The sequence below is a fragment of the Falco cherrug genome, chromosome 8, assembly GCF_023634085.1.
Source record: "Falco cherrug isolate bFalChe1 chromosome 8, bFalChe1.pri, whole genome shotgun sequence".
NCBI lineage: Eukaryota > Metazoa > Chordata > Aves > Falconiformes > Falconidae > Falco > Falco cherrug.
The window spans coordinates 65,511,527-65,527,131 of record NC_073704.1 but is presented as its reverse complement, the minus strand read 5'-3'; the positions used below and the strand labels follow the sequence as shown (position 1 = coordinate 65,527,131).

General features: G+C 46.0%; 1 long non-coding RNA gene across 1 annotated transcript in view; it reads left to right on the top strand.

Moving 5' to 3' along the window:
- Nucleotides 1-6,160: 6,160 nt before the first annotated feature.
- Nucleotides 6,161-15,605, top strand: part of LOC129736597 (uncharacterized) — a 32,989-nt gene continuing 23,544 nt past the window's right edge. The window contains exons 1-3 of the long non-coding RNA XR_008733424.1: nt 6,161-6,367; nt 8,417-10,560; nt 11,336-11,435. This is a non-coding gene — a long non-coding RNA (uncharacterized LOC129736597). The remainder of the gene's footprint in view (nt 6,368-8,416; nt 10,561-11,335; nt 11,436-15,605) is intronic.

Genomic DNA, 15,605 nt, shown 5'->3' with positions numbered 1-15,605 from the left:
TAGTTTATGCCATTTATCATATTAAAAATAAAGACAAGACAACTTCAGTTCATTTACTGCTTTCTTTGTTCAAATAAACAGCTTTTCTAATCAACGTGTATGACAAATACAATGCTTTCATAATTGGCAGTAGTGGTTCCAAAATTAATGTGACTATTCTTGTTTATTGTCTGTTAACAAGTCAGACAGTTAATACATTGGTCTAATCTTTCTGCTGGTTTATATTCATTTTAGTATAGGGAAAATTATAGTCTAGTCTTTAAATTTTAAAGCATTTGAGGGTTGTTCCTCCCAGCCCCCCTGCATCCATTTGAGAAAACACAGCTAGACATGAGAAAGGCTGTAGAGGAAACTGTCATAAAGTCAGGCATCTAAACTACATCTAGGGGAGTCTTTTACTTATCTGGAGGTATTTATTGATTATTTTTTTTTCCTTCCTGCCCAAAAGTACTGGTTTAATTTATGAGGTGATAGAAGAGGCTGGGAGAAAAATTTACCTGTAGGAGTGCAGCATTGTCTAACTAATTGCTCAGGAAAAAGATAAAAGATCTGCTGATGTAGCCCTGCAGATGTTTCTCATCTGGAATACAGACAAAGTCTAGCAATTTTTTTTTTTTTTTTTTTGGATTACTGTTTATTTTGATGCTTTATTATACTGCCATTGCTAGCAAGGAAACTGCACAGTAATCCAGCAAGATGCTATTTGTGCTTTTGTAACATTTGTTCTGTAACAATTTGGGGTTTAACCCCTTTCTCCCCCTTTTCTTTCTATAATTGTGAGCTCTCGCTTCCTTCATTGGGAACAACAAATCATGCTGATGGGTATATGGTATGATACCCATCATGCTTGTTATTAAACTACCTGAAATTTTATAGATCTGTTAATGCTCATTTCAAGAACGTAACTTATAAGGACCTGTTGGCTTTTTTTGCCACCTAGTGCTCCTATCTCTGTATTACTGTGAAAGGCTGGTGTGTGTGAGGAGTAAGGAACCATATGCTGCAGCCTCCTCAGCCAAATGTGTGTTTGAGCTGTCAGAGAAGTTTCCTTGCTTGAGTGGAATAAACTTGAACAGTCTGTGTTTTGCTAGGGAGCTACCAAGGGCTGTGGCAAACCTTTCATATACTGAATGGGAAGAAGCATGGTTATATAGAACCTCTTGCTTTTGGAGTCTTTGTGATCTGGATTTTAAACCTGGCAAATTCTTCTTTATGAAAGATGCTAAGCTTGCTGGTATTTTGTGTGTTTGATAGGATGCTATGATGATACGTGTTCCCACTGTGGACAGAGCTTCAGATCTTTTAGCTGTGCACACAGAGCACCTCTGTCCTCTGGATCAGTAGCCAGTGATGCTCTGACACACCTAAGATGTCATTCCGTGTAATCAAAAATGTCTGGAAAAATAAATATGGGCAGAGCCAACAATTCCATGCCCCTTTATTTCTCTAGATTTCTACTGTAGATGTTTATGTGTAAGGTGAGTGTGCCTGCATCCATTGCATGCACTTGCATTTACACCCACAGACAAGTATGTAGTTTAAGGTGATACTGTGTATTATAGCTGAAAATGGGCAGAGTCATGTCTGTGTGTGAACTGTATGGTTGTGAGAAACTCGATCCAATCAGAGCTGTGCATGTGTTCATAGTGGAAGCCCTCCTTTCCCTGCACGGGTCAGGTTCTGGCTTGAGCAAACCCCGTGGTATAATGGAGCTGTTCTGCTTCAAAGGGGAGCAGGAAGGTGGGTGGATTAGGAACATTTTTATATTAGTAATTTTTTCTCACTGGGCCATGTCGCTTTCAAGTCCTACCATTACTTTACGACTTACCAGGCTACTCGCCAGTCCCTCCCTGCAAGCAGCAGACCTGCTGCTGTCCATCCCTCCACAGCTACGGGTTCAAGGCAGGGCTCTGGTCACGCCTGGAGGCTGCATGGGTCAGAGCTCTGCAAAACTTTACAGTTATGATGGGTTTAGAGCAGCACCAACAGACTCCTGCAGTGGGTGATATATTGCTTTTTGGTACCTGGCTATGGCATCCAGACCTCCCAACATTTCATGACGCAAAAGATGGAAAAGTGGCACTTAAAATGAATTTATTCAGGTGGGAGTACTGTAAAACATGAAAATAAGACTTTTGACTTGCTGCATCTACATTTGAGTGTCAATGAAAAGCTTTTTATTTGATTTTAGAGCCAAGCTTTCAGAAGCTGATGTGCCTCGTGGTCTGGAACCAAATGTTATGGGTAATAGATCAAAACAGGGCACTGCACAGCGAGAAAGGGATTTCTAGCAAAGCTGCGAAAGGCAAGCAGGCATTTGGGCATCTCATAGGAGAGGGTTTGCCTGGGGAAGACTGGAAATGGGAGGGGGAGAGATAGGGGAGGCAGAATCCAACCTGAAATTCCCTGGAATTAATGAGTCTTAATTCTCATGCTGTCATTTTTTACTTTTTTCAACTTTTCTTCCTGATGTGTGGTGCCTTTTCTTTGCAATGCCTGCCAGCCTGCTTTGTGCAGCCATTGGTGTGTGCCATGCAACAGGATCACCCACCACACCCAGGCTGCTGCCTGCCTGCTGGGCAGCATGGTGGCATCTGCTTTGGGAGATTTCCAGCTCTGTTCAAACAGGGAAGCTGCCTGTACCCTGAAGACAAAGAAGAGAACTGGGAAACAACAGTAGAGATGCAGGGAGAGTGAGCAGGCTCTGTTTTCCTTTGCTTATTTTATTTGACACTATCCTTAAATATAAGGTCATTTTATAGCCTGTCCTGGGGCTGCCAGATGGAGGAAGTTACCTTGCAAAGGAAGGAACTAACCCATACTGTCTAAATATTGTCGATTGTGTATTGAATGGAAGCCATGGCTTGAGGAATCTCAATAGCAGCTCTTTGTGCCCCTGGCCACCTCCTGCCAAAGTACTTTCCATAACTAGGCATAAAATGTATTTACATTCCTGTTGTCTTTGGTCCCAGACACACACCTGTATGCATGTGTGTGTATGAGGGCAAGCATACATATTCCTACACATTTAGAGTATGCATTTCTGCCCAGTGCTTGTGAGAATGGCGTTTCTCCCCCTCCGTCCATGATAACTAGCAGCCAGACATTGATTAGTTCAGTTTAGGGGGGGCACACGACAGGACAACTGTGCAGGACAACTGGATACTTCAGCAAAGAGATTCATGAAACATGTCCAAGAGAGAACTGAGCAATCACATGGTGCTGGCTCTGTGCCTGCTTCCAGCTGCCGAGTTTCATTATAAGACAGCCAAAATACATTAATTAGTCTTATAACTTTCATGTGCAGGCAATGCTATAGCTTTCACAGCCTTGCTATTGGCACAGAAGAGATGGTCTATACAATGCATGAATGATGGCCATGATGCGACCTCCATGTCAAGTGTCCCCTTCCCAAGGCTCCCAGGAGCCCATCTTGGTGCTGGGGTCATGCTGCGGAGTCAGGGGTGGGAAGGTGGCATGGTCCAGATCTGGGCTTTCCCAGAGTTCAGTGTGGCTTCAGATCTAGGGCTGTTTCCAACCTACCTCCATGTGAAGTCTCCTCTGACAGATCTTCCCAACAATAGTTTCAGGTAAATAGTCTCAAATGGCTAAACTTGTATTCCTATCTGTATGGCAGTCAGAGGAGACACTCTGCAATTTACCAGGGTAATCCCCACTCCTATTGCAAAACTGCTTGTAACAATTCCACAAAGAATCAAGCAAAAAGTTGTGCTCAGTCTAATAGTGAGTTTACTTTTTCTCTGGATGCTTTCTGGGCTTTCAGGCACTTAATGGAAACACCAGTGCTCGCACTTGGAGGGCAGGCTGGAAAGTTTGCGTGGGCTGGTGTGTGTGTGCCAGGGAGTCACTTTTTTGTCTGTCGGAAGCCTGTTTCCATTATGCTTTTGTCAGACTTTGCCTCTGTAAAGGGGAATTTGGACTTCCTGTGTCAAAGCACTCTGCAAATATTATCCAAGACCTTTACCTCTAGTCAATGCTGTGGTTTGTGCCAGGAACACCTACCAGCACTTGACCAGGAGCAATGAAGGCAGGGCTAGCACTCTTACCTTTTGAGGGAAATGTCTGATGATTTGTTTTTTCAGTTCTTTCCTCCCTCTGCATTCACCATTTTAGATGCATGCTCATGCACATGCTCTTTAACAGTCTGTTTTTCCTTCCACTTCCAGCTCCAAAACCTCTCTGTGTCTTCTCAATGTAAATACATTTTAGCTTGCCCAGTGCAGGCTGTGGAAACAGTAGTGACCTTCAGCTGAGAGCATAGCATTTGAATTTGACCTAGTTTGCTGAAAAGTGGGTTGGTGGTGGCAGAGTGGCTGCCAAACTCTCTCCTCCCCTGCCCTCCTCTTGGTGAAGGTCCTTGGGAAGCCCTAGGGGCAGCGATGGGGAGATGCCTCATGCGAGTGGGAGAGCAGGGCTTAAGGAGGACAAAAACTTCAGGGTTTGAGTTTTGGATGTTTGAGTAGAGAAGATGCAGGCAGGCTGGGCACTGGGTTTCTCTGTAGTGCCAGCTTTTATATTTGCAGCTTTAGATGTTTGAAAGTGCCTTTACAAAAATCTGCTGTAGGTTAGTAACACAAAATGCTTGTTTTTCATTCACTACCTGAAATTTTTCTCTTTGGTTGTTTTCCTCAAGCCTGCTTGTGTGAAGGTAGCTGCTGCAGGAGGAACCAGGCTGTCGTGGCACTTCCCAGGGCTGCTTTCTGGCACCAAGAAGAGCTGTGGTTGCTCTGCCAGATGTTATTCATCCTCTGTAAGATCTGCTGGGCAGTACAGCTATGGCTTTGCTTGGGCATTCATAATGTATGGCACCACAAAGGGCTTGCCCATTTCAAGAGGACAATCCTAAGTGTGGAGGGGCTGTAACCCCCTAAACCTCATTCTCCTCTGAGTCACAGACAGACACTCGCTCACACTCACTCACTCACTCTGAATCTTAACTGTGTTGCTGAGTCACAATTACAATTCTTTTATCCAAGGCTTCTGAGATCTGTAGAGTTGTGTGTCTGCATGGCTTTGGCCAAGTTATTTCTCTCTGTGGATTCAAAGTTCAGTCCCACTAACACTGATCAGGACATTTCACCAGAACTCATCTGTCAATGGCTGGAGTTAATGCAATATAATGCAGTAGTTCACTTTTTACCTACATAAAAAGTCAGCCAGTAATTGATACAAATGCAAGCAACTCTGCAGTGGTTTATGCAGGTTTTAAGTTGGCTTAAAACCACATCTTTGAGCAGTGCAAGCTGGCCTGTAGTGAAATTAACTGTCATACGTGAAGCACTTTGAAAGACTCAAATGCAGAGTTTCACCTGGGTGCAAGTGTGTCTGTGCCTGCTTGCACAATTAATGAAAAAGCGATGGCCAGATTTTACCTCCGGAGACCTGCTTTGGCTTAAATCACAAAGCAGAGAGTTTGAGCTCCTAGCATAACCAACAGGTGCCTGACAAGTTAGACAAAATGAAAAGAAATAATTTTCACATGGATATTTTAGTGGTGTTTTTTTAAATACCAAGCAGGGAGGAGTGTATTAAGTGGGGATAATTTAATAAATGCACACTAGAATCATAAAAGCTCTTTAGATGTTGCTATTTTCTGCAGTAATGGTTTCTCAGGAGTGCTGTGGGGTGGCCCCTCTGGAAGTATATTTGCCTTTTCTTAGGGGACATGTGTCTTTAAAACAAAGCTCTTACCTTATCTCAAGTTTAAAGTACAAAATTCCCAGGTTGGAAGCAAGTTAAAATTTCCTGTTCCAGCTGCGTCTGCGTTCAGTCTCAGGAGCAGATACTTGGCTGTCATTTAAAAAAAAAAAAGGGGGGGGGGCGGGAACCAAAAAGGAGGAAGAAATCAGTATTGCAGGTAAAAAGGAGCAACGAAGGAAAAACATTCTTTTAAAAGCTCCTCAAGTAGTTTTCAGGATAATTTTTACTTATTTCCAAATAACTCATACCACTGATCAGCCTTTAAAAATACCAAAACCAACCCCACGTCCCTGCTGATAAACGCCATGGTCTCACTTGTAGCTTATCTAATGCCTGAACATCTGTTTCTCCCTTGCCAAGAGGTTCTCTTGCGATGAGTTAATGCAATTCCCTACACAAAGGTTAAGTAAAGTTGAGAGGCTCTGACTGGTGGCGGCATGCCATGGAAGCTTGCGCTGCAAAAACAGCTTTGCTGTGGAAATGTCTAATTCTAATTCAGAAAGAATCTCAGGAGGGGGGAAAAAGTGTCACCTATCCTAAGCCTGGGCTGCAGCTTTGAGCTTTCTATTTTGAGTGGAAGATACTTCAATACAGCAAGATGCTTTGAACTCTGTACTTCCCTGGGTCTGAAGAACTGGTGCCGGTGGTGAGCTCTGCATCCCTTTCCTTCTGCTGGGGCAGCTTCATAGTCTTCCTGTGGGATGGACTTGGAAGCTGAATACCCATTCTTGGTGAATGTGTAGTATGTATGCACAGAGCTATTTAATACTTTTTTTTTTTAGTATTTAATACTGCTTTGCACGTTTGACAGCAGGGCCTTTCACAACCGGAGCAGCTGGAGGTGGGATAGGATGCAGGGTGATCCCACCACCACTGGGTCCTGGAGCTGATGGGCTGATCTGTGGGTGCTGGGTGGCAGAGATGCCCCATGCGACATGGACACAGCTGTTCCCCACGTGGATGTCACATATGCATGTCAGGAAACATCATATGTCTGTAACCTCGCAGCAGTGCAGGACTGCTGTACACAGGGAGTGGCTCCTTCGGTGGCTGTGGGGAGTGCAGCATCTGCATAGGCAGGGGAGCTCAGCAGAGCACAGCCTCGTTGCTTCCTGAGTTTCTCAAGGCAGGAAGGAAAGTAAAGGATAGCTTATACCTTGGCTTTTGGTTTTCCAAGTCTTGTCCCAATTTTCTGCCTATAAATAATTGTTAGCTTACATGCAGTGGTAGACTTTTGTGGGATCGGCACCTAACATGACTGTTTGTGGTACAGAGCCAAGCAAATCTGGGTCTTGAGTAGAGGCACTTGGCTTAAGATTAGTTCTGCTGAGAAACTTACATTTTGGCTGCAAAATGTTGCATAAATTAAGGTCATACCTATCTTTTCAATTCCTTTTTTTCTTCTCTCTTGTGTCCCCCCTCCTCTTTCTCGCTCTCCATGTCACAGGACAGCACTGCTGCAATGTACTTAGACACAAGATCATGGTTACCTATAGTGTGTGGTGATCTCTCGCAAAGGTAGAGAGTCCTGACATGGACAAAACCCCCTCCCTGTATTGTCATGTGGTCATGCAATGGAGTGTACCTGTAGTGCCTTATGTATTTCCCCCAGCAGAAGGGCACTGGCATTTCATTTTTTTGGCTAGAAAGTTAGAAGTGTTTGGTGTCCCAAACTCCCCAGAGTTTGTGATGCCATTGCCATGACACGAGCCAAAATCATTCTGGGTGCTGATAGGACGAGTGCTGTGTTGAGAGCAGGGTCAGAGCAGCCCAGCACAGCAGCAGGGGTGCAGGGGCTGGGCTGGCTCTGCTCTAATGTGCTCTGCAGCGCAGGATGTGCCCAGATGTGCAGAAGCCTTCGTGCATCCAACAGCATTTGGGGATCATGGAGTCTTCTCTGTCCTTGAGGAAACAGCAAGGCAGGAGGGCACCTGTGACAGCACTGTCCTCCCTTTCCCCGACTTTGTGAGAAGTCATAAACCAGCTTTTCACCTCTGTCCTCTTCATGGCATTCCACCTGTTTATCAAGCTAGTGCCCTGTTTCCACTCCCCTGTGCCTGCCAGGTCTCAGAGAGAGGCAGGCTGGGCTGTTACCACAGGTGTCTCCCAGCTCCGTTGCTGTCAGCTTCAGTAGCAAGTGTTGTGATCTCCCATTGAAACTGTGCTTTCCACTTGAGTGTGAATTAGCCCTGGGAGAGGCGCCTCCTCTGAGGGGACCCAGGCAGGGATGCGCTGCCAGGCAGTGCAGCTGGGGTTACTGTGCTATCCTGCTCTTTCCATTGTGCCCCGTGGAAACAGCCCTGTGCTCTCTGGATGGGCTCATTGAGAGTTGATGGTGGTCCAGCAGTGGTGGGTGGTGAGACCACGACTTTGGCTTCTAAGTTGTGAAGGGAAACTGCTTGAGCTGGGAGAAATCAAGTGAGTGTGATTTGGCGAAATAAAGCCAGCTTGCTGGCAGAGTTATTTTGAAGGTGGGATTTGTTTGGAGAGTTGTTTTTTTGGTTTGGTGTTTTTTTCTTTTTAAGAAAATACCTACCGTGTAACTGATCACAATGAATTACACAGTCTGCTTAGTCCAGGAAATATCAAATATGTATAATCCTATAGCACTGATTCAATATTTAAGGAGCAGTAAATGTGGAATTGTACAGTTGCATGTAATCCTTCCTTTGGTCTTTCTGTCCTTCTCTGACAGGCAGATCCAGTAACGTGCTGTGGGGATCCCAAGGCATGTGGCACAGATGTTATCTATCATGGCAAACAGTCAGCATCATGTTTGAACCATTTCTCTTCAGAAGAAATCACTTTCTTGCACATTGGAGCAGGGGTTTCACGAGAAGAGCCTTCCCGTCCCTGTCCTGCCTCGCTGCTAGGGACTGTTTTCTGTAAGCGAAACCCTTGAGGCTCAGAGCTCAGTGCCTCGGGAGCAGGGAGGGACTGGCTGGTGACAGGGATGTCCAGCACAGCTTGTGGCGACACTTCAGTGTCAAAATGCTCAAATACTGTGGGTTGGGACATATCTCTGTATCAAAGGGGGGGACTGAGTTAGAATTCAAGGGTTAGAGTTCATACTACTTGAATCTGCAATATGTTTCTATTTACTTGTATTAATTCCTTTTTTCTTAATTCGTTTTTGGTTTTTTAGGCTTGTTTATTTCCAGTCATTCTGCCCTAACCATTGCGGTTAGAGACCTTTTTAAAACCTAAATTAAGATTTTGCGGATACCATAGGATCCCAGCTTTCAGGACTTTAAGAATATCTCCATCTCCCAATATTGAAGATAAAATTATGAAAGAGGGCACCAGGATTTGCTTCAATGCAAGTGATGCGGATTTGACATAGAATGAGTGAGTATAGCTAATACAGTAAACCTTGCATCTAGCAGCTACTTCAAAATAGCTGTGTGTCCTCTTTAGAATTATTGTTATCTGCCGAAGGCCAGTTCTTGCAGTAGGGCTGCTGTGGGCCGGGCAGTTGTCTTTGACCGACCCAAACAAATGAGCTGTGTTATGGTTTTGGATGCCAAGAGGCCAAATTAAAAACCCCAGGTCAGAGGCAGATGGAGCAGGGGCAGGATCTGGGTGTGGGCTGCTCACCCCTTCTGCTCCAGCGTAGGCTGCCTTTTCAGGCATTTCATTCCTAGATCCTGGGTCTTGGGAGTACATGGGAGGTGGGGATGACCTTTGGGAATGGAGGACTTCCCAGCCAGCTGCCTCTCTCCTTCATCCCCATTGCTTCACCCCCTTGAGCTTTGCCAGCCTGCAGTGCCCGTGAGGGAGCAGCCTTGGGACAATTACACCAGGTCCATATAGCCCAGAAGTCAATGCATTCAGCAAGCATAGATAGAGGCTGCTGCCCGCATCTGCCTGTGCGGCCCCTGTGAGTTATTGACAAACACACATCCACACTTTTATTTTCTGTCCTTTCCTTTCTGTCTCAGTTTTCACCTCCTCTGGCTCCCACATCCTGCAAGGCTGTGCTTCACACACAGCAGCGGGAGCATCAAAGAGGAGATCCTGAATAAAAACACTGCTTTATGACATGTCTTCAAAGTGCTTTTTTAAAAGTTCAAAGGACACCATGAGGAAAAGAGAGGATCAAAATCAAAGGAAGACCGGGGGGAGGGAAATTAAAGCCTCAGAGGAACTTTATGGCACATTTTCTGTAACATTTCCAATGCCAAAATCACAAGCATTGCTAGCACCAGCTCTCCTTTTTCTATCAGACTCCTCATTTACTTGCACCAGTTTCAATGCAGCTTGGCAGCTCCCAGTAGCTTCTGCCCCACACACAGGTACAGGGCACCCACAATTTCACTCTCATAAATTTCATGTGAGACCAAAACTTCCCCTTCTGTTTGGGCCAAGGGGAAGATACTTGGTCTGTATTGCCTGGGAAGCCCTGGGGTTAACAGAAGAGCAGCTTTGCTCCTGCAGCAGGACAGCAATGAGACATGATAACCATGTATGTTTCTGCTGCTTTTTCAGTAGGTTTGAGAGGATTTCTTCTTTTGCCAGCACTCCCAGTGCCTGCCTCTGACAAACTGCAGCTTTTGGACAAGCAGTTGAATTGCCGTCTTGAGAGCCTCCTAGGGAGCGGGCTCACCTTTAAGGAAAAGCTTTTTTTCTTTCCACAAATGTATCATTCTGCTTTCCAGAAGTGCATAAACTCTCATCTCTTGCTGTTTTCTACTGCAGGACCACATTATTTTATATGTGTTTGGGAAGTTTCCATTACTGTTAGGGGAAAGGGACTTTTCATCCTGAGAGAAGGTTGTGGTGTCTGACTCTAAGCAAGAAAAGAGAAGCAAAGGACATGCTTCTGTGTGAACACCCCAGGTACCATCTAGAGCAGGGGTCCTCAAACTTTTTAAACAGGGGGCCGGCGTGCGGATGAAGTGGCAAGCAGCCATCTGTGACTGCTTGGTTTCCCCCCCAGCCGCGGGGAGGGGGGCGTGGGTCTGTAAATACCAGCGGCAGGATTGAGGACCCTTGGGGGCGGTATCCGGCCCGCGGGCCGTAGTTTGAGGACCCCTGATCTAGAGACTATGCTTTACTTATGAAGATAGGGAAGAAACCCAAATAAACGAGGTATATACTTAATATTCAGTTAGCTCTCATAATTTTATCATTTTCCTGCTTTTCTGTGTCTGTTTTTAACCTGTATGGGGAGTGGAAAGAAAAAAAAAACAAAAAAACAAAAGCATGTATGAGGCAGGGGAAAGAAATCAGGCTGGTTTTGACCAGGATCAAACGCTCTTTATTGATGGATAGGTGCACACTGAGGTGACCTGGAACCACTTCACTGCTGTGGGGAGTAGAGTGGCTCAGGGCTGAAGCTTCAAAGGGTGGGAATGTACCTAGCTTTGCCAATTTGTTACAATGTTGGGAGCTTTCAGGCTTGTGTGTTTAAATGGGAGTGGAAAGACTGAGAGGCCAAATTAATTACCTGACAAAAGAAAATGAATATTGGTGGAGAGGTGGAAGGCTCATGCTTGAAGGAGCTGTGAAATGTTTCCTTGGGGTTCCTTGACCTGTGGAGGAGCAGTCTGTGAATCAGGTTTGTTGATGACCACCTTTAAACCATCATTCAACAAATGCATTTCCTCCACAGAGGTGACGGTGTTTCCTCATCCAGCTGCTTTTCCAGAGTTCATAGAGTCAACACGTGCATGTCATTCCCACAGCAAATACTCGGTCCTCGTCCTGCCGAGGTAAGCTCACCTAAATGAAGCACTTTCCTCACAGATGCTTTCTGGGGCTGCTGCTCAGAGTAAGTCAGAAAACTTGCTGAACGCCATTCTCAGTAATTCATTCTTCTGTTTTTTAATATACTGAACTATGTATCTTGTGCTGTGCTCTCTGGTTTAGGCAGTCATCCAAAAATAGTCAACAGCGGTGCATATATGGGAGATAAAATTCAATGTGTGCTGTACTGTTGTGGAGGTCTTGAACTGCGGTGTGTGGGTGGTGGTTGGGAGAGCAACTAGTGCAAAGAAACAAATTACTTGTCTTTCATTAGAGAGGTCCCAGTTTCACTAAATATCACTGAAAAGGGCACCCCTCAAGGTGAAAGTCAGTAAGTGTTTAATATATCTCAGCAAAAGGGTAGTATTCACAGTTTTATTTATTGGTAACAGTAAGGGGGAATTTAAGGCGCGCGGAGTAGCTAATCAGATTGAAACTTGCCTCAGAGACTGGGGCTGAGACCTGTAAGGTTTGTTTACAAGAGGTGATTTACATCTAAGTGAGATCCTTTAATGTAAGCTCTTTATATTAATTGGTTTGAAGCAGGCATGTCTCAATGAACAGATGGCTTTATTTCCCTTGTAGTTGTTGAGGCCATGAGGGAGGATTTCATTTTCAAATATGCCATCAGCAGTGGGGACAGGCACACAAAGTCATGCCTTATGCTATGCCAGGGCTGGGGCATGGTGGGACCGTCCTGGCAGTGCCTGGTGGGCAGCAAGGGGAAGGAGCCCTGTATGCTTACCAGCCCAATGGCTTCTCTCTCAGCATCTCATAATAGCATGCATGTTAAAGGATGTGATGGTGCTTAGGAGGTTATTCATGGCTTCCTACAGGAACTGGGAGCCTGGTGATTTCCATCCGCCTCACCCAGGGTCCAGGAATAGAAAGGGGCTCTTCTGTATTCCCTGACATCTTGCTCAGCCACAGGTCTACCAGCAGTAACATGGGCTGCTGTGGGAAAAGCTCATGGTGCTTGGATGTGTTTTACCTGCTAGGATTGGGGGGGAAAGCAGTGAGTCACCAGAGCTAAAGGTGTCAATTGGTGATGTCAGCGCTTCCTCCTGACTCTCCAACATGCAGCTTCTCTCTGCTGTCACCGCCAGTGAAACCTTTTGCTGGGCATTCAGGTCACCAGACAGAGTCATTCACTCTTGGCTTTGTGCTTAATGGCAGCATGGTGGGGCTTTCTGGAATTGGAAGGTAGATGAGATATTAATGGGATAGATTTGAAGTGCTTGGGTAATAGTCTTACAGTGTCTGCCCAAGCGAGGTGGGGAGACACACAGCAGCAGCCTACAAACAGAGGTGCAGACCCTTCAGAGTCATTGGAATCCTGCTTTGAAGAGGCGAGAGGACAACATCTGAAACATGTCACACATCCCCTCTGCAAGATAGGACACAGTCGTTGCTAGTAAGGGAATTTCTTGTTCTGAGGTGTGGAGTTTTCACGCTCTTCTGAGCTTAAAAAGCCAGAGTGGTCCAGGTCAAGCCATGCACATCATGCGGCCATGCTGTGGTCAGCTCTGGGGTCTCCAGCCCTTCAGCCTGGAGCAGGATCATTCCCCTCAGCAGGGCTTGCTGTGCAAGGTGCAGGCTGCGAGGTGAGAATAAAGCTTCTGTATAAGCAAATAAACCAAGACTTTTTCATTAGAGCCCAGAAAGGACAAACTGTTGCTAAATGCCAACCTCGGTACCCCTTAAATCATTCTGACTTGTTCCAGTTTTGGGTGTGGTGAGCTCAATGGGCATGGCATGCTTAATTGTGTTTGGATTCAGTGGAAGAGGAGAGACTCAGCTGTGGAGAAGAGGCTTTGGTGTTCGGGACTGCTCTTGGGTTAGGTGCTCTGAAGTCTTGTGGGCAGTGTGGGTAGATGTCCCTGCTGGCACTTGCCTGCACTCCTGAGGACAAATTCTCACATATTTTAGAAAACTGCATGGCTGCACCCTGAGCACAGCATGGTATGCTGCCGAGGGGCATGACTGTGCCCCCTGGTGCCTTACCCACTGCTTGCCCCAGTGCTGCTGCAGCAGTGCTTTCACCAGAACCTGCTTTTCTGTACCTGCTTCCCAAATGCCGCTGCATGGCCCTCAGCATTGCCTGTAGCAGCTGGTGCAGGACAGGCAGCTGGGACGTGCATGTGAGCCTCCGAAGTGTCTGTGGTGTGTTTGAACTCACAGGTATAAAGCCTGGCATCATGTCAGTATTTCAGCCATTGCTCACTGTGACGTTAGCCAGGCAGCGGCTAATGCTGGCTGATGTGGCAGATGGTTGGAAGCCCATGATGGACCAGCAGGATGCTGCAGGGTGCAGACAGGGGATGCTGAGCTTTATTAGGTACAATATCTTCCAGTGGAACCCTGCACTCTCTGGGCCATCAGGAGCAGCCTGATGTGCATGGCTGTGATGCATCATTCACCATCGAGCCACTGGCTCAGGGATAATGCATCCGAGCAGGCAGCACCTCTCCCAGCCCTGTGTTCCCCTGGGGTGTCCTCACCCTGCTCCTTGGGGTGACAGGGTCACAGTCTGAGGCGACGGTCTTGTGCCCAGGAGGAGCCCAAGCACTGTTGTGCCAAAGCACTTCCTTGCAGTTTGCTAGCAGAGTGTATATAACTCTATCAAGTAGTTGTTTTGGGGTTCTTTTTGCCCTCTTCCATGTCTGAAAACCCATGGCTGCCAGTGAAAGTTCCCATGCGCCAGCCCTCCCTGTTACAGATGGGCTGCAGTGTGGCCTTTGTCTCAGGTCTGTGTGGGATTTTATTGTATTTTTTTTTTGTGACTGTTGCTAAGAGATGATTCTCCATGGAAGCTACTAGACCTATACAGGTGCAAAACTGGTGTAAAAGGGAGGGGGAGACTCCCTGAAACCCAAATAGCAAGCATTGCAAAAGAAAATGCGGGAATCCTCAGCCAGTTATACGCAGGCACTTGCAAGAAAAACAGTGCTGCGCCCAGGGTATTGCCGTTTCTTGGTGAAGATCATGGTGCACAGCACCTCCAGTCATGGCTGCCTATTTGAAATGTCCTTTTGTCACAAAACTTTTTCTCTGCTTTTCTTAGGCTGCAAACGGGTGTATGCAAATACCTAAATATTTTCCTACTTCCTTTTTCAGATGTCTAACGTTATGTATTATTTTCTGATACTTACTTAACTTGGGAAATCTGTTTTCCCTCTCGTTTCAGCCAAGGTTTTCTTTTTAACCAGTCCTTCCCACTATTTTGCTTTAACACTTTTGATTTGCTGGGTAAACTTTGTGATGTGAGGGTAAATGAAAGCGAAGATGTATTGCTTGTCACATCCTTGCTGTTTAGAGAGGTTTGGCTTTTTTCCCCTCAATTTGAAGAGAAAGATATAAATCATTGATTTAAAAACGGTAATTTAACAAGATTATAGGAGAGAGAAAATCCACTTCCTACCCAAAGAAACAGTCTCTTGGGTTTCCCCACCTACACAAGCCATGTGCATCCTCTGAGCTGCCTGAGATCTTCTTTTGTGTTTTTCTGGCAATAGTGTGATATAATAATTGAAGTTCATATGCAAAGTTTTCTCTGTGGAGCCCACAGTGGATCTTTTAGTTACTTGGTAACTGGTCAGAGAGTTATCCTCCCTCAACCTCCAGCCTGCCTTGGGTGTGTTTGAAAAATCCCAGACCTGAAGGGATATTAAAAGCTCAAAGTCCCATATTGGAGGGATGTGTTCAAGGGTTGCCTTTTCTTGCCATCTCCCTTTTTAACAAACATGAGCAAACTGTGCTTTTCTTTGCTGGGAGAGAAGCTCTGGACCTGGTAGAGCAGGAGGCTGCTGCACTGCATCAGTGTGGGGGGAGGGCAGTGGGATGCTGTATCCAAAGGGCTCTGTACTAGTGCAGAGGAATGGAGAGAGGGATGGCAAAGGAAGCACAGACCTCTGGCTGGAATTGCTAGTTTCCAGTTGCAGGGGGCCTTTGTGCTGATCCCAGGGAGAGTGTGGGATAACAGAGCTCCTTGTTTGGAACACCAGAATGCCTAAAACTCAAGCTTTGTTTGGGCTTGGTCAGATCATCCAAATTTACTTTGACCTTGCAGTGATGGTCCCCCTTCTACTGAGGGGTAACGTGGTGATACCTCCCCAGTGTCACATAGCACAGGGTGC